A 27,097-nucleotide genomic window follows, 5' to 3' on the forward strand; every position below is an offset into this window, starting at 1 on the left:
ACACAATCTATTTAAAGGCATTTAAATAATGCAATGATTAAAAAGGTGTTAGCTGATTTTTTTTTCCTGAAATGACATTTTTCCTCTTTTTTTATTTTTTCTTTCCCAAAAGGAAACAGAAACATTAGCTTTCTTTTTACTGCTCAATTAATTGCTGTGGGATTTTACCTGAAGAGATTAGTAAGACCTCCAGGCAGACGCCATTGATCCAACTATGGTGTCATTATGTGCCTGTCCGGATGCGTGATGTTGGAGGGAGGGCTTTTTTCATGGGAATCACAAAGCCATAGTCCATCTGACTCCCTGGGTTCTGGAGGGCTCCCACCTGCAGCACTTCCCACAAATGTCTTCCTCGGTCTGTTATTACTTTTAATTGCGCACAAGGTGCTTCTTACTAGTAAGGTTCTCACCAACCAAGATCATCGGCGCTACCTTGGAGGAGTCTCAGGAAATCGATCAGTAACTTCAGCTCTATGCCTCTGACAACAGGCAGGATACAGGGTGTCTGAGTTTTGTCCAAGGTCGTAGGACCTGTCGGCTGTTGCAGAAGCAACATGAAGCACTTTCAAAGAATCTACGCAAGCCCAGGGCACCAAAGGTGAGGAAAAGTATCGAGAAATGTGGTGGGACAAGCAAGCACTCTGAGTCAGAAAGCCCAATACCAACAGTAGTAGTAGTAATAATAATAATATACACATTCTGCCTTGTTCTAGTAAATATTACTTAGTAACTTGGTGATCTTGAGCAGATGACTTAGCTTCTTTGAAACTCAGTTTGCTCATCTGTAAATTAGGAGCAACGACCTCATCTCACTGTTTTGACAATAAAATGAGATGACGGCATCAATTAAGACTTTCTTTGTTCCAAGTGATAGAAATCCAGTCAGAAGCAGATGAAGCAGAAAGAGCACTTAGTTGTAAGTAAAAGTAATGTTTCTCAAGAACATGCATGCAACTGGCTCTGAAGAAAAACTGGAATTAGAGGTGCAAGTGCCCTCCTGAATCTCTCCCCGTTTCTTGTCTCCATTTCCCTTGGGGCACCTGCAGCTAACCTTCTCACTACCCCTAAGCTTTACATGGCAAGGCATAGCCACCAATGGCCTGCCAAGGTCAATCCAAGCTATGAGACAAACAAACTGATTGGTCCAAGTTTTAAATCCTAGGGAAGAACTGGGATTGGCCCAGCTCATGTCATGTGCCTATATCTAGACCAATCAATTATCTATTGACAAACAGCAGTATTTTATTCTACTTACATGGCCCCCGGTATGGTAAGTCTAAGGATGGGGGGAGGTGGGTATTTCATAGAAAAAAACGGATTCGTTACTAGTAAAGAGAGTTTCATTGCAGATGAAAAAATTGGTGTCCACTACAACAACATATGAAAAATAGCTATCACTATACCCAGTCCAGACTATACACTTAATATAGGGTTTTTGGTCAATGTGTACATTTCTGCACATTTTGAAAGGCTACATATTTTTTAAAAATCAAAATAAATACAATATTGTGTGTTAATTACAATGAATATAAATTATCTAATGTTAAGAATCAGAAGAGATTGTAGATGCTGTGAAAAATTAATGGTTTAAGTACGTGATACTTTTTACAACAATTCAAAAGTACAATAGAAATTCAACAAGTTCAAAAACAGGATTTTGTTCCTAACCCTATTCTTCTCTCCTGTCACTCACAAACCAAATCTTCTCACATTTTCTACTCTTGCCTTCAGTAACTTTTCTATCTTTAAGTTATCTTAGTTTGAGGGTCTTAAAGATCTAAGGGACTGTATAAAGTACTTGAAACAATTTCAGAGAGCAATGAAATGTCCTTATGTTAGCACTAAACAGAGCACCAAGCTGGGAATGAAGAAAGCCAATTTCTATTTTTTCTCTCTTTTCCCTAACATACACAGAACAATTTTGGACGAGTCGTTTGTGGTCCCTATGGGATCCATAAATCTGATGATGGTAACTAGCCTACTTGTCTCTTGGGGTGAAGCTGGGAACATCAGTGTATTAACTATGAATAGGGTCATTTATAGGGAGAAGTGGGGAGAATCTCAGAAACCTAGAGATTTCCTTTTCTTATCAGATGGGGAATTCCCACACAGAGGACGAATCCGTTTTGTCTGTAATACAAAAGAATGATTTTACTTGGATCAATTTGTAGGAATCCAATTGCCCTCTGTCAATAAACTCCAGGCCCAGGTGAGGGACTGAGTCAATATATTTTAGGTTTGGGAAAGAAACCACTTTATGTCACTTTCCAGAATTCCTTCTGGCTGATTCCAGTATGTTACTATTTTGGAAAGAATCATTCCAGGACCTCTCAAACAGAATGATGAGAAATAACTGTGCCTATCATGGTTAAAAAAAGGAAATTGAAAATCTAATTTTGCATTGAATTTTGTTGCTATGATATTATTCCTTTATAGGGAGGAGAAATTAAATTTACGAAGCAACAGTGTTCCAAGTGGTAGCTAAAAGGGAGAAATTAACTGGAGTATAGAAATGTGTGTTACCAGTTGAAGATTATTCCTTCACATTTGTTTTCAAATATGAAAAGAATCCCATCAGGGAAAACAAGATACCAGAATAATAATATTGTCTTGAAACAAAATTCACAGATTCTATATGACAACAAAAAACTGTTTCTGCTGCTTGGTAACAGTTTAAATGAAACATGCATTGATTGAAGACGCATACCACTTTAAAGTTTATTGGACAAATACTTAATTTTTGTCCTTTAAGAATTCTGTCAATTCATTTCTTGGTAGTTAGGATATTAAAATATGCAAATAAACATGCTCTAGTTGGTCACAGCTGATCTTTTTGTAATAACTGAGGTTCTCTCCCAACAGCCACCACTCCTTCTATTCACGTCACCTTCACCCAGGAGTCACAAAATGCTGAAGACAGTCGCTTTTTACTTGCTTAAACTTCAGCAGGTTGAAGCTAGACCAAAATCCTCACCCTTCCTCTTTCCTAAATACTTTTTCTCCCCTCTCTCTTAATTACATGGCTTTACACTGATTTACATGAATTTCAGCTTTCAAAATCATTGGTCTTTGCTGAATGCAAATAGGCACATGGGAAAATTATATTAAGCTTGCACAATTGATCTTTCATCATTTCAAATGGTACCTCTGAACAGCTCCTGAAATGTCTGTGTCTGAAATACTCCCAGCGCAGAGCATCATCAAAAGATGTCAGGGTCACCCTGGGGAAACCCATTCTCTGTGATGTAAATTACAGGGTTGTTATACATATCCTGGAATGAGAAAGCAGAAGTTTTATTCCAAACAGATGTTTAAAAAAAAAAAAAGCTCATTATATCAGGTGCATTCCCCTCTACCGTCTCTAAACTACAACCCCAAAACTAGTTTTCATCAAATTGCACTGACCCTATTAACTTAATTTTCTGCGTGCTGACCTTTTATAACTAACAATGGAAAAGAAAAACTGTGCAAATATCCATGAAGACAGTCAAATGACTTCTGTTATAATGAGAAGACAGAAGTATCTTTCTTCCATCAGCATCTGCTGATTGTCATTTCTCCTTAACCCCTTGGTCCCTCCCAGCAGCTACAGCCTCTATCCCCCCACACAGCAGGAATCCTAAAAACTGATAACTTAAAATTTTTAATTTCAGCTACCTGGATGCCATCCAGTGTAACAGAGACCTGAAAAGGATCCAGCTATTTCAACCCTTATTATCCCTTTTAAGTAATTCCAGTTGTGACCCCAGCCTGAAAAATATGTCCAAGCTACTGTAGCCACAACTGAATTTAATTTAATTTAGGATTTAATTTAATCCTAAGTTTAATAATAGCTTTGAAGCCCTTTATCAGCTAGTTAACCCCCATCGCCTTAAATCCTAATCATCTCTTCCCAGGCCAACAGATGTATATGTTGTTGCCTAAATCATTCTTTGTTCGGGTTCTTATACACACAGACATATGCCCGTCTTCCCATCTTCCCATGTTTGAATACACGTGGACGCAAACAAAAGGTGCATTTACCTTAATGTATTTCAGTAGTTTACATATTCCCCATGGCACCACATAGACCCAATCCAAACTTATACAAGATGGGTCTGGAAAAACTTCAACTTCCGCATTCTGGAGTAAACACAGTTCTCCTTTCTTGTTCTCCTGGTACTTGACTCAGCAAGTCGTATAATTCTGCACAGCAAAGAAATCAGCAGTGCCTTTGATCATTTTCTTCTCTTCTTCTATAAATTCTGGAAGCCTGGACGATGGATAACCTTGCTTTTTACTCGTGAGGGCAACCTGCGACTTGACAACTTCAGGATAATCGCCGTCAATAAATATGGTCTTAGCAAAGAAATCCAACTGGAAAGCCATGGCTTTTAGCTGCTTCCTGGTCAGACACTGAGTTGGGATCTGCTGGTTCCACCCAGCCAGCAAAAATTGAGAGAGACACCATTCCTTTCTGTTCTTTTCAGAATAAGGATTCATAGCTGTGCCAGGATCTGGCATGAGCTTTAATCAAATTATGAGCTGCCTGATAAACTTTAGTTCCAACGTAAGGCACACCAGGAGAAAATGCACCAAACTCATATGCCAGCAGGGCAAAAATATTAGGCTCATTTATAGTGATCCACTGCTTGACTCGATCCCCAAATGTACTGAAGCAAAACCGGGCATATTTGTGGAAGGATTTCAACAATTGCCTCTGACAACCAACCTCCTTGGTCTTCCAAGGCCTGAGGCAAATCAAAGTGATAGAGGGTCACTATGGGCGTGACCCCAGTTGTTAACAAATCATCAATGATCTTGTTGTAATAGTCAATTCCTAGAAGAAAAATAAAAGAACGTATAAGAAAAGTTATTTTTAGTACATTGACAATAAATAAGGATTGGGAGAGGATCAGGAATAATAATATCCTAAATGACTTTAAACCAAAATAAGGTTCATTACTTTCTACTTATAATCAATTAAAGGCTGGCAGAAAACATGAAGTCCAAGGAAGACTGGCTGATCAGAGAGGGAAATGTGATGGGGCAACACGATTATGGAAGATGTATGTTCTGAAAGGGATTCACTTGGGCAAGTCGGTATCACTTAACTTTGTGTTATTGGCACGCTTATTGATATTATTTTATTTGTGGGGGGAAGGATAAATTAGGAGTTTAGGATTAACATATACACACTACTATATATAAAACAGATAACCAACAAAGACCTACTGTGAAGCACAGAGAACTATACTCAATATTTTATCCTAACCTATAAGGCAAATTAATCCAAAAAAATAGATATATATGTATAACTGAATCACTTTGCTGTGTACCTAACACAACACTGTTAATCTACTTCAATGAAAAATTATAAATTTATATGTTCATATTAAAAAAAAAGAAATTATTTTATTTGCTTGTTTGTATGTAGATCAACTCCACTTGAATACAAGCCCCCTGATAATAAGGGCCTATCTATCTAATTTATCTCTGGATCCCCCAAATCCTGGGACAATCCCAGAAATTTAGTAGAGACTCAATAAATAGTTGTTGAATGAATGAATAGATTTCAAAAGTATTCAATATAAGTAAAGAAGTTGAACCCAATGGCTGCCTTGGTGCTTCTCCAGACCCATCAGTCTCACAAGTCTAGGAAGAGAGACCCACTGATCATTGACAAGGACTCAGCATTGGTCCCAGAGTGTAGGTTTCAAGGGCAGTGAGCCAGGGGCGTGGTGCATTAAGGAATGCTCAATTGGGGAGTTTGTTCTAAATTTCTGACATAGTCCATGGGAATACACAGCTACCCTTGGCTCTCAGCTGATTCTCCCAGCACTGCATGTGTGAGAGAGAGAGTTTTTGGGTGTGGCAGAGTTCAGAAGAATGTTATTAAGTTGGACATGTTCTGCCTTAGAAACCAATGCCAAGAAGATGTTGGGTCTAACCTAACAATGACTGTCAACTTGGAAGAGACTTTCTGAGGAAAGGCTGATATTAGTTCTTCATGTGATTGTATGTCTAAGAGTATGGAGGGAAATTAAGCAAAGAAGAAAGAAGCTGTCCTGTTTCGAGAGGTTGTGAATATAACTGTAAATTCATATGCAGAATTGTATTGCATTCAAAGTTTGCATAGAAGCAGGGTCTTTTTATCTCTCTTTATTTTAACTTATTATCTACCAATTTTAAATATAATAATTTAGACTTTTGTATTTGTTTCATTCATTCAATCATTAATTTATTCATTCCTCAAATACATATTTATAGAGAAACTATTATATTCTGGACTTACAAACGTAAGATAAACATTGCCCTTGTCCAAAGAAAACTTAAATTTTAGTCGGGACTACAGACAAATTCATAAGCAATTATCATACAATGTTATTATTAAAAATAAAGTACAGAATGCTATTTAAACATACGATAGAGTCCTTATCCCAAACTGAGGGCATTTGGAAGTCCATTCTGAAAGCAATGTAGCATAATGGTTTAAAAAGTGAACTATGGTGACAGGCTACCCAAGTTCTACCCCAAGGCCTTCACCCACTAGTTTGGTGACCTCAGGCAAGTTACTTTATCTCTCTGAATTATCTTTCCTTGTCTGTAAAATGTGGACAATAATAGAAATGTATTTCAATAATTGTTGTGAGAATTTAATGAGCTGATAAACCGAATATGCTTAGAACAGTTCTTGGCATAGTTAGCTATCATCCTAATAATGATTATTATTGTCATGATTGTCATGAGTGACATCTAAGCTGATTCTCAAAAGATGAAAATAAATGACCCACATAAGGCAAGGAGGAGTGATCCAGGAAGAGAAAAAAGGGAAACAAATGTGCAAAAGTCCAAAGGAGGAATGGAAATAAACAAAGCCCAACAAAATGTGAGCAGCTTATTTATTCCAAGTTTGCTGTAGCAAGGAGTCAGCCATTATCACTTGCATTTGGCAGATAATTAAAGGCTATCAGGGAAGTAGGAAAGCTTTATTATTTAAAAAAAAAATGGGGGGAGGATTCAGGTACTTTTGATTGAAGGTTGTTGGCACAGGGAGGCTGGAGGTAGGCTAACTAGAACAAGGGCATCCCAGGCAATCGGTTTGGGAAGCATATTTGGCTTTTTCTGGTTGGTTCTAAGTTCAAAGTAGGGGACAGAGGAGCAAAAAATAGAGGAGCTGGAAGTTGTTGACCACATTCTGACTATTCTAGGCCAACTGCTGCAGTGGGTGTCACTTGGCTTTCTGAGCTTCTCTTGTGGATCAGAGTTTTATTGTCATGCATGGCCTGGCCATTGTTTGTTTGTGTATTCATTCTCTTCTGGGAACTGCAAGTTCACCATAAGGAGAGTGTATAGCTCAGCAGAAGAGCAATAAGAATAGTGAGAGGTAAGCAGGGTAAGCAGAAGCCAAATTATGCAAGGTCATGTGTTGTCTGCATATCTGTCTGTAAGAGTGGGTAATTTTTAACAACAGCTCACTTATTTTGCAAGCATGAACATAATGTGAATCATGCATAACAACTCCATACTTGGAAGCCCCTTTTGTATGCCATTACTCTCTGGGTGGACATAATAAGCTACCACCCCCACCCCAGCCCCACAAGATGTCCATGCAGTAATCCATAGAATATGTGAATATGTTACTTTACTTTTTATGTTACTGCAAAGGGACTTTGCAGATATAATTCAGGTTAAGGATCTTGAGATGGGAAGATTTCTCTAGATTGTTCAAAGTGGGCCCCATCTAGCTGCATGAGTCCTTAGAAGTGAAAGAGGATGGCAGAAGAGTGGATCGAAGAGATGCAACAACAGAAGAAGAGGCACAAGAGATGGCAGCATGAGAGGGACTCAACCTACTATTGCCGGCTTTGAAGATGGAAGAAGGGAGCTACCAGCCGAGAATGCAGGTAGCCTCTAGAAGCTGAAAATGATCCTCGGCTCACAGTCATCAAAGAAATGGAGACTTCAGTCCTACAACCACAAGAAACTGAATTCTACCAAAAACCTAAATGAGCCAAGAAACAGATTCTCCCTTAGATCTTTGAAAAATTGCAGCTCTGTAAGCACTGTGGTTTCATCTAGGAGAGACCTGTGTCAGACTTCTGACCTACATAACTCTAACGTGATAAGTTTGTATTGTTTTAAGCAAGTAAGCTTGTAATAATTTGTTGCAGCAGCCAAGGAAAACTAGTATACTCACCAAAGTTTATAAAGCTTTTCTTTCCTCTCTCACTAAAAGAGCACTCTGCCATCCCATCTCTGGGCCTCTGTAAGCCCACATTTCCTCATTTGTAAAATGGAATATCCAAAGATTTGTATGACGGGATCATCTTGGTATTGGACTGTGTTAAGGTTTTTATAGCCAATGCCTTCCATTGGCTTTGAATATAAAAATAATATCAGCTTTCATGTTTTGTATTCATACTATATGTACATAACATCACACATTTTGTTTAATCCCCGCACTGCGCACAAGAGGTAGGCATTTTTAGTCTCAAACATACGAAAAAACTGAGATTCAGAGTGTGAGTACTGGACATAAAGCGACAATGTTGTCAGATGGCACAGCCAACATTTAAAGCCAGTCTGTCTCACTACAAAGACTGAGCTGTTCCCACTACAACATTCCCCTTCTCACACTAATGTTTCAGATCCAGAAACATGGTGATACTGTTTCCCTAGCCTTAATAATCACCACTTTGGGGGGCTTCCCTGGTGGCTCAGTGGTTGAGAATCTGCTTGCTAATGCAGGGGACACGGGTTCGAGCCCTGGTCTGGGAAGATCCCACATGCCGCGGAGCAATTAGGCCCGTGAGCCACAACTACTGAGCCTGCGCGTCTGGAGCCTGTGCTCCGCAACAAGAGAGGCCGCGATAGTGAGAGGCCCGTGCGCCGTGATGAAGAGTGGCCCCCGCTCGCCGCAAGTAGGGAAAGCCCTCGCGCAGAAATGAAGACCCAACACAGCCATAAATAAATAAATAAATAAATGTTAAAATAAATAAATAAAGGGAGTCTATAAATAAGGTTCCATTAAAAAAAACAAAAATCACCACTTTGGAGCTGATTCATAATATCAGGGCTTTTTGTTTTTAATTTCTGGAATAATCAATGATTTATAAGCATCATTAGATATGGCACTATCATTAATGATGGCAATCAATGTAATTCAAACAACAGGATGATCTGCAACTGAATTGAAGTTAAAAGTTTTTAAGTAAAACTTTTTTTTACTCGTCAACATGGCAGAGCAACAAAGCATTACATACTTAATATTTATCATCCCAGAACTGAGCGCTTTACTTCTGGTTTGTACAGCTTATTCGGTGTTGTAATGAAACTTTCCCATGAGGCAGTGGAGTGAGGCTTTTAAGAGCACAGCTCTGGAGTCAGACAATTCAGTCAAGGGATTGTGGACAAATCACGTGGCGTCTCTACACCCACGTTTCCTCATCTGTTAAAGAGGAATATTAATAGTGCCACCTCAGGAGTGTTTAAGCTTTGAAGGAGAACAATAGAGAGTTCTTTAGCTTTATCAGACTCATACAATTCAGGGTAACTAATTCTATGCATAAACATGTATTTTTAAATGATCATCTGTTACTAATCTAGGGAGCATGAAACCCTGAGAGGTCATTTGGACCCTGTTCTGCACCTGGATATTTAGGGCAGGGTTATTTTCAGTATTAAAATCTCCACAGCCTTCTTTCATAGTTACTATCATCGTCTCTGTTTTAATTAAACCCACTTCTTATTTGATCTTTGAAAATATGAAGCATATTTAAGTTAAAGGTCTTTTGGAAATAGGGAAAAGAAGCCCACTCACATTAACTCAAATGTAAAGGTGACATTAGAGGTAGAAGGCTGGTTAGTATGTGATACAGTGGGCATTATTTGAGATCAGTGACGTCAGATACCCAATGACAGGAAAAAATCACACTAGAAGGTAAAGGAATTAAAGCTGGGAGCTGAGAAAATCTTGCGTCTCAGGAAAGACTGATGTCTCCCATCCCAACTTCTCTCAACACATCTACTCCATTCCTCTCTTGCTCAAAGAACCAGTTTCCTTTGTGCATCCAATTTGCTATGGTCTCAAAATGGCCATCCCATCTGCCAATGCCACCTCATAACCCTAGTGCCTACCACCCACCAACTCAGCCTCTCAGCTCCTTAATTCCAAACATCCCTGAGAGAGGAAGGCAGTTGAGCAGGATTATCTTTTTTAATGAAGTTAGACAAATTATATGTCACAGGAAAATAAGTCTTTGCCTCATCCAGTCAGCTGTGGCCAAGAGCAGAGCAGGATTACGTAGAACAAAGAAATGGGGAAATTTGCTTAGAAGGGGATGTGGCTGAAACTTGCAAAGATGATGTCTCAGTCCATAAAATAACTACACTGGAATTCTCCTAGTCAAACTGTAAATGTCTTAACATAGAATTAATTTTGACTAAGTGCCCACCATGTGTCAAACATATAACTCTCTAGGTTCACTCCTCGCTAGACCCACACCACCAATTTCTTTCACTGACCTATCTTCTCTTGACATACTGACTGTGTTAGTTTCCTATTGCTGCTCTAATAAATTACCACAAACTTAATGACCTAAACCAACACTGAGTTATTATCTTACAGTTCCAGGCATCAAATGTCCAAAATGGTTCTCACTGAGCTAAAATCAAGATGTCAGCAGAGCTGTATTCCTCCTGAAGGCTCTCAAGGAGAATCCATTTCCTTGCCTTTTCCAGCTTCTAGAGGCTCATGGCCCCTTCTTCCATCATCAAAGCCAGCACTGAAACACCTTGTCTCCTGTCTGACCTCTGCTTCAGTCCTTATATCTTCTCTCTCTGGCTCTGACCCTCTTGCCTCCCTTTTTTAAGGATCTGTGTGATTACAGTGGTACCATCCAGATAATCCAGGATAATCTTCCCATCTAAAGATCCTTAACTTAATCACATCTGTGAAGTCCCTTTTACCATGTAAGATAATATATTCACAGTTTCTAAGAATTAAGACATGGACACTTTGAGGGGCCATTATTCAGCCTACCTCACTGCCCAACATAGAGTAGGAGATTAATAAATGTTTCTTTAGTTATTTACTTAACTACCATTCCTGCTAACTGTGCTCATATTTTAAATCTTAAAGTGCAAAAGAAATTCTGCATAACCATTCCTTTTCCTTTTTGTTTCCAATACTTGGGTCTTTTGCTAATCACCTGAAACTTACATTTGCGACAGATATGAAAATGCACTTGAACAGTTGAGAAATACAGAAAAATGTGATTTCAGTTGCCAGCTCAATCTCTTCTTGTTAAACCTCAAAAACTTGACATTTGAAAGAGAAAGACTGTGTAACAGTTCCATTTTGTAAAATATTCTTCCAGCTTGGGAACACAGGATTTTACTTACAAGTTTCTAAATGTCCTCTCATCAAGCTTTAAAATAGGGAGTCAAATACGAAAACAGGAGTTTCTTGGAAAAGATAGTGACAAGGGTTCTCTAATTCTTTACATGCTCTTTGAGAAAATGTTTAAACAGAGAAAACAAATGATGGCCTTTCTGATCTGAAACAGTTCCAATTGCTTCAACAGATCACTGCACAAGAGTGAGCAACCACTTATTGAAATTCTGCCTACTGGAAGCACTTCCATTGCCCTTTTGTTCATAGAAAAGTCTGTAATGTTAATCAGCTATGGCTTTACAAAAGCTGGTGCCAAACATGAAAAGCTTAGTGCTGGGAGCACGTGATCCCCACGTGAGAATTGCACAAGTGAATCCTTCACGTTGTCCAGGTGGCCCCAGTGACTCCAGCTACCACCACCACCACCCTCTAGCTTTTCTGCTGCCCTGCTCTTGCATTCCTGATCTACAGTGAGCTCCATGAACTCCTGTGTATCTTAAGGTGGTGTTAAATCACTGGATATGTTGGCGTATTGGTACAGGTCCACAATCCTTTATCTGAAAATCTTGGCAGCCATGTGTTCAGAATTTGAGGATTTTTAGAAAAGAAACAGAGTACATATTATGTATTAAGTTTAACACCCCCAGTGGGTGTGGGTCAGTATCCCTTAATATTTCCACAGTAAAACAGATAAATAATCTCACCAAGCAAAATGAACTGAGATGATAAAAAACTTTCCCATCAACTCAGGTCAGCTTTTGCTGCTAAATCTGTTTTAGAGAGCTTACTAACTTACTAAACCTAAACTTACTAAAAAGGATTCAATATTCAGAACATTTTGGATTTTAGAACTTCACATAAGGGATTATGGACCTATATTACAAGTTGGTGGGGTTTTCTTTTTTAATTTTTATGTTGTTTACCATCCAAATGGAAGCTCAGTTAAAAATTCCAAACTGCTAGAATCATAGGCTAGAACAGTGGAAAGAGTTTTAGTAATTCAGTGCTTCCACCTGATGTTACCAACAGGGAAACTGTAGCACAAAGAATACAAGTGGTTTGATGAGGTTGTAAATGTCTCTGGATCCTACTTTGTGATATCAGACAGACCTAGGTTGAACTCAGCTCTAACTAAATTTGTCATCTTGGCAAATTTATGCCCAGCCTTACACCCCAGATTACCATGATTCCCTCTGTTTAGGGAGGGCCCTCTTTCACAGGGCTGTTCAGAGCACTAAATTTGCAAAAGCAGGTAGTGAGTTGCACATACTACATGCTCAATAAAAGGCAACCATTACTGCCCTTAGAGGGATCTGTATGGTTATTATTGACCTAATTCAAATAAATTCTGTTAAGTGTTTACTGAATTCATCCCTGCAAGATACTGTACTAGGTCACAGGGGTGAACAAGGCAGAATTATCTCCTTTTTACCCTGTAAAAAATTCCAGGGATTCTCTTATGTTCATTATGAGTATGTAGACAGAGTCCCTGACACAGAGTTGACACTTAATATATGTTTGTTGGGTTGACTTAAACTCAAAGTGCTCACAGTCTAGCAGGGGATTTAATAATGCCAAGAGTGAAGAATGTAAGAAAGACCCTAAGAGTTTTTCAAAGTGCTATGGGAATTTTTTTTTAAGATTCCTTTTGTCTTGGAATAGGGAAAGACTCTAAAGAAGAGGAAACATTTGTGCTAACCCTTAACAGTAGAATAAACATTCAGCGGGTATAGTTGGGAGTTTTTTTAAAAGGCCAATCCAGGCAGGAGGAAGAGCTTAAGAAAATTTCTACAAAGGTGGAAAATCGCATAGCATGTTTAGTAAGTAATGGGTTATGTGCTTAGGGCCTTGTGTGGAGGAATTGCATGGACCACGTGCATGGGTGATTCAGCCTTGAATGCTTCAGAGGTGAGATAAGACTAAGTCAAAAACTGGAATGATATATGAAGGAGTTTAAATGACAGAAAAAAATTTTTTATCTTGCTTTGCTTTAGCAGGAGATGATGCAAGCCACCATGACTTGGGCCAAGCTTTCAGAAAATTGCTGTGGTGGCATTTTGTATGAAGGATTAAAGGACAAAGAAAGAGAGTGAAAGTAGGTATAACCATCAAGGGTGTATCAAAAACATCTAAACTAGGGCAGGGACAGAGAAGAAGGCTAGAAGGGGAGAAGTTAAAAAGGCATAAGAAGAATGGATCATATTTGGCAACCAATTAGATGTAAGAAGCAAAGAAACGAGAAGATTCAAAGATTACTCTTAGTTTTTAATCCTTGAGGGATATGATGGTGCCAGAGAAAAGAGAGGGTACAGATGATAGATTAGAATGGTGGAAAATTACGAGTTAACTTTTAAACTGAATAACAAATTACCTACTGTTCAAAGTCAAAAAATAAAACTGGCAGGTGATGCCAAGAAAGTAGACCTTCAACCAAGAGTGGTTAAAAAAAGGGGCTAATGTCTTTAGAATCAAGTCATGAACCTGCTAATCTTGCATTGTCCTTATCTGGGGGAGGCTACTTTAAGGCCACATGCTACGGGTGAGTCCATAAATTGTGGTTCCATTTCACAATGCAGAGATTTTCCCACATTACAGTGCAAGTGCTCAAGTCCACCTAGGAACTGTTATCACAGGTTGTTCTCACTATGTAGGAAATCAGATAACTTACTCAAAAAGAACCCCTCAATATCTATGCCGGCCCCTTGGGCTGGAAGTGTAGTGAGGCAAGCAGGTGACTTCATGCACAACCTTGCAGTTGTGAGATGCTGAAAGTACATGCCTCTCAAATTTTCCACGTTAGGTCCCTCCTTGCCTCACCTAGTCCCAACCCTGGGAGTAATGTGAAATCTTTTCCAGAACAAAGGAGCAATAACGGTTCTTTATTGAGAAGTCTTTAAATTGTGACGCAGGGGTTACAAAGCTTTTCCTATAAAGGACCACATAGTAAACATTTCAGGCTTTGCATGCTGTACTGTCTTTGCCCCAACTATTCAATTCTACCAATTACATTGGGAAAGCAACCAACTATACGTAATGAATGGGCACGGTTGTATTGCAATAAAACTTTATTTAAAAAAAAATAGGAATCAGGCCAAGTTTGGCCTCAGGTCATAGTCTGCTAACCCTGTTGTGTGGAAGGAGTTAGCCAGACCTTAGGCTTAAATTCCGGATCCACCAAAAAATACAAATTTACAAAATATCTGGATTTGAACATGCACCTCTGTAAAATGTGATACTTATATCTTCCTCATTGATTTGTGGGGTTTAGAGAAAATGTATGTAAAATGCCTTATAAATAATAGGCTTTCGAATAGGGCAGTAGTCTTTTTCATTACAAGGCATAACATGAATAATAACTAACACCTACTGAATGCTTTTATGCTATACCAGCTACTACTGTGTAAAGCACTTTAAAAGATTATTTCATTTAATCTTCCAACAACACTCTGAAGTAGAAGCTATTACAGTATCCCTTTCTACTCATGGGGAAACTGAGGCACCAAGCGATGCCCAGGAGATGCTTACATAGATCGTGTGACGTCGCTGGCACTTAATCCCAAGTAAACAGATTCCAGGGGCTCTCGTGCTAACCTCTGTGCTAGTTAATCAGCTCCACTAATTCAGCTTCAATTGAAATGCTCAGAATCTTCTCAAGTTCCACAGGGCTTTTCATGACTCATCACAGCATAACACAACTCAAAATAGTTTACACACAACTTTTGGAAATTCACCTTCAGGTCAACAGTCAAATAACATCTTGCATAAATAAAACACTTATTCCAACCCCCTTCCTGCCCATCTATTTCCACCCCTCCCAACAAAGATCTCCAGTTGAGGGAAGCTAGAATAGTCCTGAGAAAGCTAATGCAAACCCATTTCAAAAAATTTATCCTATAATCACTCTAAAACTTGCAATTTCAAAGCTACACTGCAAAGTAGCATCCTGGATTAATTATGCCAGGCTGTAGCAATAACCTTGAATTAAAGCTGCAACCTTCTATTTTTAAGAAACACTTGCCTTTCTGGTTGATGAAACCTGTCGTCCCATCAGGTAACAGACGTGACCAGGAAAGAGAGAAGCGGTAATGAGTCAATCCAAGCTGTTTGATACATTTCAAACCTTCTTCCCACAGAGTGTAGCTGCCACAAGCTACATCGCCAGTCTGGTTCTTGAAAACTCTGTCTCTTCCCTGATGGGTGAATGTGTCCCAGACACAAGGGCCTTTTCCATCTGTATCCCAGCCTCCTGAGAAAAAGAAGAAAATGAAACAGTTACACTCTTGACATCAAGAGGCATATTTGGAATGTAAATATTTGTCACTCAAAGAACATCCCTCATTAACTCAATGTATCATATTGATAACTTTAAAATATGCCTTTAAGATAACATGCATGAGTGGGTTATGTGTTCAGCTGTCCTTGATCCCTGAAGCTGACTGGTGGCAAATGAAAAATTGTTGCATAATGCCGTGGCATAGCAGGCTTTCACGGTTCATTATCTGAAGATCTCCCAGCTGGTAGACAGAGGCAGGGCTCAGCTTATGAGTGTCTGAATTTAAAACATCTCCTCCTTGTGAACATTTCTCCTGGCCATGACTGACATGCCTTGTCCTCGTTGTGCACAAAGCAGTCTCGGGACCTTATCTTTGACCCTTCACACCTGAACCCTAGCCTCCTGTCATCTGACCACGGAGCCTGAGATGGTCCAGTCAACTATTGTGGAGAGGAGGTTAGTTTTTGCCATTGTTGGGATGATATTGGTATCCTACATTCATTCCTTCATACCTCCCTTAATTTAGCAAATGCAATGTGTCAGGCTCTATGCTAAGCACAGTGGCTACCACGGTGAACTCTGCTGTGCTTCAGGTCCTTGGAGAACTTACACGCGATTATAAAACAGCCAACGCAAGGACCATTGCATGAAAGCCAGGGAGGGGCGTTTATCCAGATGTGGGCAGGAGTCCGAAGTCTCTTAGACAAATGGCTTCTAGACAGAAATCTAAAGGAAATGTTGACTCATCAAGGTGAATTTCTCAGAGGTGGGAGTGGGGGGAAAATTTAAAAGAAAGAGGAGCCAGGGTCAGAATAAGCCCAGAGGTAAGAGAGAGTGTCACACATTAAAGGGACAGAAGGTAAAAAATTACATTAGATTTGAAATCCCTGTTCACATAGAAATTTTGTTTAAAATGGTAGTTAGAATCCATTTTATGGTATAAAGGAGTAATGTTAACAATCTCATGACTCCCTAATTCTACTTCTAAGGGCATACGTTAGAGGAACGCTCATGTATTTTCACAAAGAGATTATATGAGATTATTGAGGCAGAGTTTTTTGTAATAAAAAAATCCTGGAAACAACCTGTTTCCTATCAACAGTAGAACAGATCATTAATTTTGGGTATATCCATAGAGAGGAAACACTAATCAGCTGTTAAAGTGAATGAATCAGAGCATAGATAACCCTCTGCTCTGGTCTGAATGTTTGTGTCCCCTCAAATCCAGAGGTTGAAATCCTAACACCCAATGTGATGGTATTAGGAAGTGCGGCCTTTGGGATGTGCTTAAGTCATGAGAGTGGAGCCCTCCTGAATGAGATTAGTGCTCCTAAAAGGAGACCCCACCATGCTCCCTAGCTCCTTCTGCCCCGTGAGGATACAAGAAGTCTGTAATGTGGAAGAGGGCCCTCACCTGGCCATGCTGGCACCCTAATCCCCAACATCCAGCATCCAGAACTGTGAAGAATAAATGTTTGTTGCTTACAAACCCCCTAGTTTATGGTATTTTGTTAGATCAGTCCAAATGGACTAAGACATCCTCGAAACTATAATATCAAACAAACAAACAAACAAAATCAAGATTCAAAAGAATGTGTACAGGAATGAATACATGGAACACAGGAGATTTTTATGGCAGTGAAACTACTAAAACTGTATATGGATTTTCCACTGTGCTGTGGGTCTGCTCCCCTAACCCTGACTTGTTCATGGGTGAACTGTATTCTGTATGGTACTGTAATAGTGGATACATGACATTATACATTTGTCAAAGCCCATAAACTGTGAACTTTATTTAATAATAATGTATCAATATTCGCCCATCATTTGTAACCAACGTCCCACACTAATGCTAGATGTTAATAGTAGGGGAAATTGGGGGAATGGGATATATGAGAACTCTGTACTTTCTGCTCAATTTTTCTGTAAATCTAAAATTGCTCTAAAATATAAAGGTTATTAATTTTAAAAAGAATATATACAGTACTTTTATCATGTTTTTTGCAAAATATGTAAAACAAAACATGGATTTTCTGAACACAGACATATGAGGTAAACATACAACAGCATGCCTGGGGATGATCAGTTCAGGCTGGTGGTTGTCTTTGAGTAGAAAATGGAGGGAAATGGAAACAAGGAGGAGCCTGAGGGCCCTTTGCATCTCTTATGTTTCACTCCTTAAGCTGGCTAACAGGTATATGAGAGGCTGTTGATTACATTATCCACAATCCTTTTTACATACCTAAAATAGTTTGTAATGACTTTCATGTAAGAAAGGAAGTCACAGCTAGAGTAAATAGACTAAAGCAATTATAGAAAAGTTTTTTCGATCCTCATTTAGCATTTACTTACTCATATTTTTTGCACAATTCTAATAGGATTAGATGTAGTCTCCAGACCAACAAAAAGACAACCTGGGCTATAATTTATGGGAGAGAACCATGAGGAGACAGGAGAGGCTGCTAAAAGAAGGAGCTCTGACAAAAGCAAAAACCACAGTTGATATCAAGGTAGGGTACTAAAGATCTATATAAAGAAATCATGAATATTAAAAATTGTACTCTGGAGCCATGTCAAATAGAGGCAAAAAGTTTTATACATCCCAATGGCTCTCAAGTTATGTCTGTATATAGGGTTTAGAGGGAGGAAGAAAAAGAATACTGGTATTCAATCTCAGAATGAAATAGGTATGAATATTAAAATGCAATTTTGGTCAAGCATGGTGCTTATAGTTTTGGTTAATAGATTTACAATAAATGAAGAAGCTTAACCTCAGAGAGTTTAGGCATAGTGTATTGGTAAATGTTAACAAGTGGCTATATGTTAAAAATGTATATACCTATATGTATATATGTTTATTATAAATTTTATTGATATAAAGGACATGTAATACACCATCTCCAAGTAATAATATGCAATGCTCTTTACTGTAAATTCCTTATAGCCAATTGATTCTCATACAATGCTTGTTTAGATTTTTGCCAAACTCTTATATCGGGAGACAAACTGCAACATACAATCTGACAAATATGAGTAGTCCTCACATGACTGTTGACTGATATCTTTGCTTAAATTAACAAGCACAATGAAAGGAAAATAACAAAGATGTACCAGAATTTCACTTGTTCATCAGTGACATGAGCAACTTCTTTGCTGAATTGGATAATAGTTTTCAAACAGCAGAAGAATATTTCCTTGAATTTTTTGTCCTACTCACAATATAACAGTTACAGACATGACACACAAAAATTTACTTTTTCCACTGGTATAAATACTTACACATGACCAATTTCAAGCAACCAATGTGACAGCACTGAAGGCAGAGTTGCAAAAAGATGAGCAGTGGCACATCATTATATAGTATTTCTTCTACACAGATACAAGAAATCTAAACAGCTTCAAGGGCATAGCTAATAATAAATGTAGTAAAATATTGAGGAAGTATGGATTTTGAGTATTTATTACCCCTTTTTAATATAAATTATTTACTTATAAGTTTATGTAAGTGAATTTTTAATGCTGGCTGTGTTTAAGAATCAGCTCATATAAAATTGCTGAAAACTTAACAGTAGGCACTGGTGAGCCAGTACAAGCTGGCTTCACCACATTACTGATTGTGACTTGCCTAAGATCACACTCTTAGTAAGTAGTAGAACCAAGATGTGTCTCCAGATCTGTCTGACGTTGAAGTCCAAGTCCTTCCATTGGACCACACTGCTCTTAGTAATAATGACTGACTAATGAAGGAAGAGTCATCTGATGCCCATGCTACTCAATTTATGAAGCCTAAGAAATGCATAACATGACTTACACATTTTGGAAAACAGTCCATCTGAAGTGCTTAAAACAAGTTTTGACAATTGCAAGAGGTAAATGTCATTTAGCAGGAAAATGTACTTATGTAGAGTAGCTCATTCTAGATGTATACTAGATGAAGCACATGTAAACAACATTGTTTCTATGAGAACTAGAATATGAATTGCAAATTAACTATTATAAGTGAAATTTTGATTTAAAAATATACAGTGGCCTTTAAAAAAATAAAAAACTTATATAGTGGCCAGTACTCATTAGTACTTGAATGTAAATTTTCCTGAATGAATGATATTAATAACTCATTTGCTCATTAGGGATCTTCTCAAGATGTTATTATGTCCACATATTAAAAGTTTATTGTTCTTTATGAGGAACAAGACTACCATTTCCAGGCAGACTACCTATCCTGAGCAATCCTTCAAACAACTACAATTGCCGGATGGAATATGGGAAATGTATTGTTAAATGTGCCATAGATCTGGCAGGATGTTAGGGAACCCAAAATCAAAGTGAGAGGTAATTCAGAAGCATAAGTGAGTAGCGATACAGGCTCAAAGTGAGAGGTAATTCAGAAGCATAAGTGAGTAGCGATACAGGCTTTTGTCCTGAGAGCATCTGAGAAGGCCAGATGATGTGAGCTTGCATTTTAATGGCCTGTGGGACAAGGGAGAAAAGAGACAAAGTCTAAAGCTCACCAAAATGGGAAGCCTGTGGTAAGATGCTCACATAAGTCTGATGATGCAAGGACTTCACATACGGTGCCAGAATAAACAACAAGCTCTGCCTAAGAAAGAGACAACAAAGCAGCTAGCCTGTGGGAGAGAAATTACTCCTCAATATTTGTAACCACAACTCAGCTCTCAAACCATTAATTAAGTGTGAGAATGGAAAAAGATTTTAGCAGACATACGAGCTCTGACAGGATACTGGAAAAAATTTTTCCTCTCATTGGATATTACTGGAGGATAAATTTCTCCAAAACAATGATGTAAACCCAAGAAAGAGAAAGATCCAGGATCCAGGAAATGAGGAATCTGGCAGAAGAAATCTGTGGAATGATGTAGCTGTGCAGCAAACCCAAGGAGTAACCAGTCCATGGGAAACCAACCTATTTCCCATAGCCTATTTCTTCAAGAATATTATACTACTAGAATATTTAGTTTGATTTTTTCAAATTTTAAAAAATTTACTAGAGAATTGTCAACATGCACAATAGTACAGTGAAGCCCCATGTACTTGTGGTTCAGCATCAGCAGTTTCCAACTTTTGCCAACCTTGTTTCATCTTTAGCCCACCGATGCTTCTTCATTTAATCTACACACATTTCAGTATACCCTCTAGCTGACAAGAATATTTCTAATTGGGGTAAAACACACATCACATAAAGCTTACCACCTCAACCATGTTTAAGGGTACAGTTATGTGGCATTAAGTACATTCACATTGTTGGGCGATCATCACCATCTATCTCCAGAACTCTTTTCATTGTGCAAAACTGAAGCTTTGTAACAACTTAGCAATTATTCCCATTCTAACTGTGCATGGGGGTGGTGAAAGTGGGAAGGAAGAGGGAGAAAAAGTGGACAAATGGGTAAATCTTCATCTTTCACAGGGAGAAGTCAATAGGTTATGCCTACAACAGGAAAAAAAAAACCTCAAAAACTAGTAATATAAGCATGATATTTAACATATAGAAGTCAATGTCAAAAGGATTAACCAAAAGAATTAAAAGGGATTTCCTCTAGAGAGAGGAACATGGAAGAGAACAAGGGATTGATGGTTTCTGAAACAGTCTTGTTTTGACTCTTTAAATTATTTTGCTATATTAACTTTAGTTAGCATGAAAATAAATTTAAGAAATTATATTAAACATTAGAAAAGATGGCATAGAAAATAGACATTATTAAATATGTGGATAATCTAAACAAGCTATTAAAGTATAAAACAATAATAAAATGTCTGTTTTGTGAGAATTAAAAAGAATAACTAGATAGAACTAAAATGCTGGGCCAAAAAAAAAAAAAATATATATATATATATATATATATATATATATATATAGGCACCAAGGTAAGAAATCAGAGTTAAAGTGTTCTCAGATTCATAAACTGTCTAGAAAGGGACTAAAGATATTGATTAACATTTTACTTTGTTATATTTTATATTCAGGTTAAAATTTCTAGGGTAAGCACTTAAAGAAAAAAATGTAATTTCTTTTTAAAGACAAGTCCAACACATATATAGCAAGTCTGTGCCAGGCTCTGTTCTAAGCATTTATATATATTGATGCTTCGCAACAATATTATGAGTAACTGCAATTATTATCCCCATTTTTGGGTAAGGAAACTGAGAAATGAAGAGGTTAAATTAATTTGCTTAGATCAGTTTGTACTAAAACTGAGATTCTAACTCAGACAGTTGAATTCCAGAGCCCATGCTCTTAACCATTATGCTAAATGAGGAAAACTAAATACATTTAAAAGAGGGCAGGAAAATAATAAAAAGTAAACAAATAAATAAGAAAAATAAAAGCATAAAATAAGATGGTATGACAAGATATATAATCACTTATAACAATATATCAATGGGCTATACTCCCCAGATAGAAGACAGAGATTGTCAGACTATATATATTTTTTAAATTCAGTGACATACTGTTAACCAACACACCTAAGACATAAGAATATAAAAACATTGAAAGTCAAAATATAGAGAAAGATATCCACCCGCCAAAAAAGTGAAGGACTTCAAGGAGGGAAAAAAAAGCACTAGAGATAAGGTGGGTCACCACATAATAACAATGCTGTTTTAAATATGTATGCATCTAAGAATCTGGTTTCAAAACATGTGAAGCAAAAATTGACACAACTGAAATGTAAAGTTGAGAAAAACACCTCCATAACCCAAAACTCCACCTTTGGTTTTAATCAACCCAAGTTCTAGCAAACATTTAAAGAACAAAACCAATAAACTTTACTCTTTCATGAATTATTCCAAAAAATAAGAAAGAAAGAATTCCTCAACTGATTTCACATGGTTAGAATAACCTTGGTACTAAAACCTCTCTCAGCAGCTCAACCAAGAGAGAATAAGGATAGCATTTATTAACAAACTTGATCTAATTGATATATATGACATTACACAAAAATGAATGCTACAACTGAAAAATATACATTGTTTTCATGCAAACAAAAACATCATGAAAGCTGAGCACAAATTGGTCCATAAATAAAGTCACCATAAATTTCAAAAAGCTGGAGAACTACAGACGGAAATCTCTGACCAATAATGTTAGAATTCAATAACTAAAGAACATTAGCTTTTTCTTTCAAAAATCTGAAAAGGAACATCGGAATAGCTTAAAGTCAAAGATGGCATAATAGGGACTTCCCTGGCGGTCCAGTGGTTAAGACTCCACACTTCCACTGCAAGGGGTATGGATTCAATCCCTGGTCCAGGAACTAAGATCCCGCATGCCGTGTGGTGAAGCCAAAAAAAATTTTTTCTTAAATGATAGGGCATGCTAACACATGTATATGAAATCTAAAAAAAAAAAGAAATGGTTCTGATGAACCTAGGGGCAGGACAGGAATAAAGACGCAGGCAGACGTAGAGAATGGACTTGAGGAGACGGGGAGGGGGAAGGGTAAGCTGGGACGAAGTGAGAGAGTAGCACTGACATGTATACACTACCAAATGTGAAATAGATAGCTAGTGGGAAGCAGCTACATAGCAAAGGGAGATCAGCTCGACGCTTTGTGACCACCTAGAGGGGTAGGATATGGAGCGTGAGAGGGAGGCTCAAGAAGGAGCGGATGAGGGGATATATGTATACGTATAGCTGATTCACTTTGTTATATAGCAGAAGCTAACACAACATTGTAAAGCAATTATACTCCAATAAAGTTGTTAAAATAAATAAATAAATAAATAAAATGTAAAAAAATGCTAGGGCTAAAATAATAAAAAATTAATTAATTAAAACATAAAGAAGGCATAATAGTGGTCAACAGAAAATACTAAAAACTAAATCACAAAAAATAGCAAAACATTGTGATATCTAGTTAATGCATGTATTAGAAAAAAAGCAAGACTTATAGCTAAAAAATGAGTTATAGCTAATAAGCCAAAAGAATATATAATGGAATTATAAAAAATAATCTGAGAAAGAGATAAAAAGAGGGGAAAGGGAATAAAGACAGATGAAACAAATAGAAAACAAATAGCAAGATGGTAGACTTAAAGCTAACCATATAAATAATATCATTGAAGATGAATGAATCTAAACAACCCAGTTGAAAGGCAGAGATTATCAGATGGGTTAAAACACCAGACTCAGCTATATACTGCCTATAAGAAACCCACTTTAAATATAAAGACAAAAGAAGGTTAAAAGTGACAGGATGAAAAAGATGTACCATGCTAACACTAATCAAAGAAAACTGGAGTAGCTATATTAATACCAGGGTAGATTTCAGAGCAAGAATATTACCAGGTATAAGGAAAACCATTTAATAATATTAAAAGGGGTCAATATATTCAGGGGATTTACAATCTTAAATGTTTATTCACCTAATAACAGAGATTCAGAATACATGACGCAAATACTGATTGAACTGCAAAGATAGACAGATCCACATTTGTATTTGGATAGTTCAATTAAAAAGACCAACAAGATTATAAAATAATGGACAAAAGATGTGAATAGTTCCTTCACAGAATGAGAAACACATGGCTAGTAAACATCTAAAAACACATAGGAGATCATTAAAAAACAGGGAAATGCAAATGAAAACCACAATGAGATACTATTCTACAACCACACAGTTGGCACAAATTAAAAGTTGGGCAATATCAAGCATTAGAGAGATTGTTGCAAAGCAAGAATGTTTATACACTGCTGGTAGGAGAACAATACAGAAATATCTAGTAGAGTTGAAGAAGCACATATATCAAAACCCCATAATTCACATACCACCATATATCCTGTTTCTACAAATATAGACCAGGAGACATATATAACCATGATTGCAAAGCAGCAACAAAAACCATCACTGGAAACAGCCCAAATTTCCTTTGTCAAGACAACAAATCAATGAATGAATGAATAAACTATGGAATAGTCATACAATGAAAGACTATACAGGGGTAAGAATGAATGAACCACATCTGTATCAACATGAATAAATTTCCCAAATATAATATTGAGAGGGAAGAAGCAAAAAATACAATGTATTTCCATTTATACAATGTCCAAAACATGTAAAGCTAAACAAGAAATTGTTTAGCTATATAGTCTCACATGCTAAAATCATAAAGAAAAGCAAGGAATTAATAAATGCAAAACTCATCTTAGTGGGTACCTCTGGGAAAAGGGGTAAGGAGAAAGTACTGAAGAGGGGGTCCTAGAAATATGGTGAGTATGTGGATATCAGTTTTATTTTTGATTCTATACACATAAATTATAAATGTTTTTTGCTATTGTTTTTTGGGAAAAGTTTTCAATTAGCAATAATCACGCCTCGGATAAACATCATTGGCTACGATACCGCCACTGCACAAAGCCTGCTATTGTTTTTTGAACAAACAAATCTTATAATACATTTCATTGCTCATAATAAGGGCCATTTACTGAGCCTTAGCTTTCTATCACTCCTATATCAAAAACTTACATCAGCCATCTCATTCTTCCCCTCATGACAACCCTTAGAAGATGTGCTACTATTACTAATAAGAACAAAATATAAAGATTGAGTAACTTTCCAATATCACATAGCTAATAACTGTGACTATCAAAACATGATACCCCAGTCCTACCCTTATCGACATCAACAGTTTAAACTCCTTCATTACTTACAACTTAGGTGAGTCTTAGACAAAATGAAATCTTTCTTTGTGAATTAATGTTTCGTTCCACCTCTGTACATTTCCCAAATAATAACTGCAATATCTACCTTCCTTTGAGGATCTCACAGTCTAGTTGATATCAGACAAATAAAGTCTTAGACTACATTAAGATAAAAGCTATATTAAAATCATGTAAAAGCACTATGGGAGAACCAAGAAGCAAGCACTCAAGAGTTACTTCCGTCATTGGGAGGCAGGTAGACTTGCCCACGAGAAAACATTTTAAGGCAGATGTTGAAAGATGAGTAGGAGTTATAACAGTGGCTCTGATAAGGGAAAAGCAAACGCGTAATTCACTGGCCATGGCGGGGGTGAATTGCAGAAAGAAGGCACTAGAAGCCCAAAGACCAGTTAGCAGGTTGTTGCAATATTTTTGGCAAAAATGACAAATTCCTGTATTTTGTTTTTTTAGTAATTTGGAAGAAAATAAAATTGTCTCTGAAATTCTTACCATATGAGGACATAGAAAGGATTCCCACAAAAAATGTAAAATATTGACATTACCTACAAATCAAAATATCAAAAACTTCCAAGGCGGCAAAGGATTACGGAAAGAGCACAGGCTCTAAAGCTGGCATAGAGGAGTTTCAGCTCCATCTCTACTTGACTTCTCTGTATATGAAGTGAGAAGATAATATCCACTTTGTAGGGTTCTCATAAAGATCAACTGAGCCAAAGCCAAAGTGTCTAGCAGGGCAGGTGGCAGACAGTATCCAGTGTCCAGCAAGTGTTAGTTTTCTAGTCTTCTAGACTCAATGCAATAAATACTAACTAAAAATTTACACAAAAAGTGACCATTTGCTCTTTTTCCTTCTTTCTGTGGCCAGCTCTTGATGCCAGAGTACACATGTAGGAAGCAGTTAACTCATATTTGCAAACTTGCCTGTGATGAAGATTCAGTGTCTGGACCTGCATGATTGGGTCTGTGGGGTCCTCGGCTACCTGGTTTAGAAGCCGTCATTACAAATGGTGTCATGTCACTTTCACTTTTGCCATGACAATGCCCTTCGTGAGGACATAGATCTATACAGACCTCAGTCCTCTGCACAAAGGAAATCACGTCAAGCAAAAACTAAATAAGTGTGTGACGTGTGTGTGTGTATATATACTTTTCCTTCAAAACCCCAAAATGACCTTACTTTACAACCTCTTCTCAAGAGCATTCTCTAACTCTTCACGATCACACACTGGACAAATAACACATAATGTCGAGTCAACATTAAAAATATCTTTTGCCTCCTTTGCACTTTGAGCTCTGTCAAGGCAGGGTCCAGGTGTCACTCACTTACTTTTGTTTCTCCAGTAGCAAGAATGGCATATGGGAACAGTGTGTGCTTAGGAAAATGCTTTTTGTGTGGCATGCTTAACATAAAATAGGAATGTTGATGTTTGCTATGTCACTGCTTCACAGAAATGTGGAAAAGCTGTCTCCATGTTGGTAAGTGATTGCAAATTCTTTACTTGAAAGAGGAAATATAGGACTTCCCTGGTGGCACAGTGGTTAAGAATCCACCTGTCAGTGCAGGGGACATGGGTTCTAGCCCTGGTCTGGGAAGATCCCACATGCCACAGAGCAACTAAGCACGTGCGCCACAACTACTGGGCCTGCGCTCCAGAGCCTGCGAGCCACAAGTACTGAGCCCACGTGCCACAACTACTGAAGCCCACGCTCATAGAGCCCATGCTCCACAACAAGAGAAGCCACCACAATGAGAAGCCCGTGC

The 27,097-nt window shown here is 37.7% G+C and overlaps 2 pseudogenes; both read right to left on the bottom strand.

Moving 5' to 3' along the window:
• Positions 1-27,097, bottom strand: part of LOC118896014 — a 138,449-nt pseudogene that overhangs the window by 75,443 nt on the left and 35,909 nt on the right.
• LOC118896225 lies at positions 24,916-25,032 on the bottom strand (annotated as a pseudogene).

The sequence above is a fragment of the Balaenoptera musculus genome, chromosome 5, assembly GCF_009873245.2.
Source record: "Balaenoptera musculus isolate JJ_BM4_2016_0621 chromosome 5, mBalMus1.pri.v3, whole genome shotgun sequence".
Taxonomy (NCBI): domain Eukaryota; kingdom Metazoa; phylum Chordata; class Mammalia; order Artiodactyla; family Balaenopteridae; genus Balaenoptera; species Balaenoptera musculus.